Below are 5387 nucleotides of genomic sequence, written 5' to 3'. Positions count from 1 at the left end.
TGCAAATTATAAGCCAGACTTTTAAAATCAAACATTGAGTAACTATGCTAAAAGCACTATCTTAGAGGGATGCAAGTAAGACTGAGGTCTGGTTCCTCACCAAAGAAGGTGTAGTCTACGTGGTGGCCTTCCATTGTCAATTCCCATCACATAGCTTTGCACACGACTTTCCATCCCATGTGCCTACATTGTCCCTGGGGTAGGGTCTTCACTGCGTCTTACAGAGTTTTCTGCCAAATGGGACATGTGGCTTATGTTTTCTCAGAACCAAGGATTGGCTTTTTCTCTTTGAAAGTTAGGGCAAAATAGTAAACTAAGTACAACCAGGCCTTCTCTGAGCACCACATCCATAACAGGCTTATTTTTGACCATTAATCATTCAGGGTTGAGAAACACAAGTTCATGGTTTCAATAAAGCTAATCATATAAATCAGTGTCCTGCAAATAACTGAAAACTTAAGTATTTATAACCAGGCTATTAGAGGTATTCTTTTTTTTTTTTTTTTTTTGCGGTACGCGGGCCTCTCACTGTTGTGGCCTCTCCCGTTGCGGAGCACAGGCTCCAGCCGCGCAGGCTCAGCGGCCATGGCTCACAGGCCCAGCCTCTCCGCGGCATGTGGGATCTTCCCAGACTGGGGCACGAACCCGTGTCCCCTGCCTCGGCAGGCGGACTCTCAACCACTGCGCCACCAGGGAAGCCCTAGAGGTATTCTTATAAAGATGGCATGTAGGACCCCAAACCCTAACTTCATTTGAAGCTGTATCTACCCATGTCTAAAAAAAAGGAAACTAAAGTCAAGTGCTTTGAGCCTAGACTTCTAAACTTGCAACGCTTCATACTTTGAGTCTCTAAGACCGAATCAGGCCTAGAAGAATAGTTGTATCTTTTTAAGCACAAGTGTAAGTCTGAGCCGTTCTAACAAGACAGCGGGGAGGCGAATGGCAGCTCTCCAGCAACAGCTCCACGGCATCAGAAAGAATGGTCCCCAGGGTTCGTCATGGCAAACCTGCATGGGTTTTCAGGGTACTGAACCCCCTAGCGTTTTCCTAGATAATAGTTGAGGGAAGGTCTTCCAAAGAGAACAGTGACTGCAGCTTATCATGAAAAGGTCTCCTGGACCCAAGGAATCCAGGAACTCTGATGGCTTTGCTTCTTGGTCCTTCATTGCAGATGAAATATGGTGTCACATGACAAGGCAAGCTGCATGTGGTGGGAGATGCATTCCTGTGGCCTGGCTCTGCAACGGAGAGCAGGAGTGCCCGGATGGGGTGGACGAGCAGTGTGGTAAGTGGTCTCACCGCTGTGTCCTGTTGTGTATCATGCACTCACCCACACCTGGCCCTTATTGCTATGTGCCTGGTTGACAGTCAGTTCTCATGGTTTTCACCCTCTTAGGGGGTGTTCGGAAATGTTGGTAGTCCTGGGTGTCTTGGTAGTGTAATTCGAGTGTCAGAAGTAGCCTAACCTTTGAAATCATAGTAAAACTGGTTTAAATCTACTCCACGTGCAGTGGGAGCTTGGAGTCCCACCAGTTCCCGCCAGGTTTGTGCAGAGGAGCCTGGCTTACAGCGTTTTGGCGTCACCTCTGGAGCACCCTCCATTTTGGTTGAATTGTTGAGCTTGTGGGTATCTGCACTGCATCTGTCCACCTGTTCTTTGTCCTCAGCTGCAGCAAACACACACTGCACTGCTCTCCACCTTCAGATTCCTGCTCGTTCCTTTTGGAGCAGTTCAGCTCTCCTGCCAAGTTCTGCCTTAGGAATTTCACCATAAGTTCTAAGCTATATCTCAAGGTATTTTTCTCAGGTTAAAAAAAAAGTTCCACCCCTAAGGGAAATTCTGGTGCTCTTAAAATAATTTATTATTTCACCTTGCTGCACTAGTTAAGGCTGATTTGATTATGACTCATAGAATCCAAATGAAGCTAAGGTAAGCTGGCTTAGGAATTTATTGTAAGGATACTATGGTTTCTAATGGAACTCAAGACTACCTGGGCCTTGGGACAGTGTCTCATAGTAAAAACACATATCTCCGAGGATCAAAGACAATTGCCCCGGAAGGGGAAATCCACACGTGTTGGCCAGACACCCTCAGAAATGTCTATAAGATGACCTACTGAGCCCACAGGATCTGAGTCCATTTCCTCAAAGAGATAAGGGTTCAAGTGCATCATTGACTATAGGATATATCACATACACAGACCACTTTTATGTATAATCATTTTCAAATTTTTAAAAACATCATTGCGGGGCTTCCCTGATGGCGCAGTGGTTGAGAGTCTGCCTGCCGGTGCAGGGGACACGGGTTTGAGCCCTGGTCTGGGAGGATCCCACATGCCGTGGAGCAGCTGGGCCCATGAGCCACAACTACTGAACCTGCGCGTCTGGAGCCTCTGCTCCGCAACGAGAGAGGCCGCGACAGTGAGAGGCCCGTGCACCGCGATGAAGAGTGGCCCTGGCTCGCCGCAACTGGAGAAAGCCCTCGCACAGAAAAGAAGACCCAACACAGCCAAAAATAAATAAATAAATAATTAAATAACTTTTTTTAAAAAGGTAAAAAAAAAAAAAAGTCATTGCTTTACAAAAACAAAAAACTTCTTTTTTAAAATTTTATTTTTTAAATTTTTATTTTACTTTGGAGTACAGTTGGTTTACAAGGTATTAGTTTCAGGTGTACAGAAAAGTGATTCAGTTATACATATACATCTATTCTTTTTCAAATTCTTTTCTGATTTAGGATATTACAGAATATTGATTAGAGTTCCCTGTCCTATACAGTAGGTCCTTGTTGGTTATCTAATTTAAATATAGTAGTGTATATATGTCAATCCCAAACTCCCAATTTATCCCTTCCCCTGCCACCTTTCCCTTTTGGTAATCATAGGTTTGTTTTCTAAGTCTGTGATTGTTTCTGTTTTGTAAGTAAGTTCATTTGTATAATTTTTTTTATTGAAGTATAATTGACTTACAATATTTTATTAATTTCAAGTATATAACGTAGTGATTCGATATTTTTATACATTATAAAATGATCACCATAATAAGTCTAGTTATGATATGTCACAATACAAAGATATTACATAGTTATTGACTATATTCCCCACACTGTACATTTTATACCTGTGACTCATTTATTTTGTAACTGGAAGTTTGTACCTCTTAACCTGCCTCACCTATTTTCCTAATCCCCCCCTACCCACCTCCCTCTGGCAACCACCAGTTTGTTCTCTGTATTTATGAGCTTGTTTCTGTTTTGTTATGTTTGTTCCTTTTTTAAAAATTTTTATTGGAGTATAGTTGATTTACAGTGTTGTGTTAGTTTCAAGTGTACAGCAAAGTGAATCAGTTATACATGTACATGTATCCACTCTTTTTTAGATTCTTTTCTCAAGTAGACCATTCCAGAGTATTGAGTCCCTGTGCTATCCAGTAGGTCCTTATTAGTTACCTATTTTGTATATAGTAGTGTGTATATGTCAATCCCAATCTTCTAATTTATCCCTCCCCCCTCCCTTACCCCTTGGTAACCGTAAGTTTATTTTCTACATCTGTAAGTCTGTTTGGTAGGTAAGTTCATTTGTACCCTTTTTTCTAGATTCCATGTATAAGCGATATCATATGATATTTGTCTTTCTCTCTCTGACTTACTTCACTCAGTATGACAATCTGTAGGTTCACCCATGTTGCTGCAAATGGCATTATTTCGTTCTTTTTTATGGTTGAGTCATATTCCATTGTATATATGTACCACATCTTTTATTTATTTATTTATTTATTTTTGGCTGCATTGGGTCTTTGTTGCTGAGCGGGGGCTCCTCTTCATTGCAGTGCATGGGCTTCTCATTGTGGTGGGTTGTTGCAGAGCACAGTCTCTAGGTGCACAGGCTTCAGTAGTTGTGTCATGCGGGCTCAGTAGTTGTGGCATGCGGGCTTAGCTGCTCTGCGGCATGTGGGATCTTCCCAGACCAGGACTCGAACCAGTGTCTCCTGCATTGGCAGGAGGATTCTTTTTTTTTTTTTTGCCCATAATCAAAACTTTATTGAAAAACTGACACCAAAATAGGAGAGCACTGTTGTATACCTTACAAAATTAAACATAATTACATTATCTTGGTAGATTAACTGGAATTACTGAATTGATAAGGCTTTCTGCGATAGAACACAAATTCAGGCAGTTGTGTGGATCATTAGTGTTGCTTTCTTCTAAATGAACACCCTTCTATGAGTCTGGCCTTTCCTCCTGTCAGCTGGCACAACACGGTTGAACAACCTACACAAAGCACCACCGTCTGAGCATGGCTGAAAACCGTGGTAATCTTGTAGCAGCCTGGACATGTTACATCCATAAAATAAGAATTTGGACTTTGAACCAGCCTTTTTATGTTTTTTCTTTTCCTCTTCCAAGGAAGGATGCAGTAAATCTCTAGCCAAAGGCATGTTGATCCTTTCACAAGCTCAGCCCGTGCATGGCAGGAGGATTCTTAACCACCACGCCAGCAGGGAAGCCACATCTTCTTTATCCATTCCTCTGTTGATGGACATTTACGTTGCTTCCATGTCCTGGCTCTTGTAAATAGTGCTGCAGTGAATATTGGGGTGCATATATCTTTTCAAATTATGTTTTTCTCCAGATATATGCCCAGGAGTGGGATTGCTGGATCATATGGTAATTCTGTTTTTAGTTTTTTAAGGAACCTTCATACTGTTTTCCATAGTGGCTGTACCAATTTACATTCCTACCAACAGTGTAAGGGGGTTCCCTTTTCTCCACACACTCTCCAGCGTTTATTGTTTGTAGACTTTTTGATGATGGCCATTCTGACCAGTGTGAGGTGGTACCTCATTGTAGTTTTGATGTGCATTTCTCTAATAATTAGTGATATTGAGCATCTTTTCATGAGCTTTTTGGCCATCTGTATGTCTTCTTTGGAGAAACACCTGTTGAGATCTTCTGCCCATTTTTTGGTTGGGTTTTTTGTTTTTTTGATATTGAGCTGCATGAGCTGTTTGCATATTTTGGAGATTAATCCCTTGTTGTTTGCTTCATTTGCAAATATTTTCTCCCACTCTAAGGGTTGTCTTTTCGTTTTGTTTATGGTTTCCTTTGCTGTGCAAAAGCTTTTAAGTTGAATTAGGTTTCATTTGTTTATTTTTGTTTTTATTTTCATTACTCTAGGAGGTGGATCCAAAAAGATTTTGCTGTGATTTATGTCAAAGAGTGTTCTTCCTATGTTTTCCTTTAAGGATTTTATAGTATCTGGCCTTACATTTAGGTCTTTAATCTGTTTTGAGTTTATTTTTGTATATGGTGTTAGAGAATGTTCTAATTTAATTCTTTTACATGTAGCTGTCCAGTTTTTCCAGCACCATTTATTGAAGAGCCTATT

General features: G+C 41.2%; 1 pseudogene; it reads right to left on the bottom strand.

Moving 5' to 3' along the window:
• Nucleotides 1-4027: 4027 nt before the first annotated feature.
• LOC132481260 (small ribosomal subunit protein eS27-like) lies at nucleotides 4028-4456 on the bottom strand (annotated as a pseudogene).
• Between the last annotated feature and the right edge of the window lie 931 nt (nucleotides 4457-5387).

Source organism: Mesoplodon densirostris, chromosome 20 (assembly GCF_025265405.1).
Source record: "Mesoplodon densirostris isolate mMesDen1 chromosome 20, mMesDen1 primary haplotype, whole genome shotgun sequence".
NCBI classification, from domain to species: domain Eukaryota; kingdom Metazoa; phylum Chordata; class Mammalia; order Artiodactyla; family Ziphiidae; genus Mesoplodon; species Mesoplodon densirostris.
Note: the sequence above shows the minus strand (reverse complement) of the source record. Positions and strands in the feature narration are given on the sequence as shown.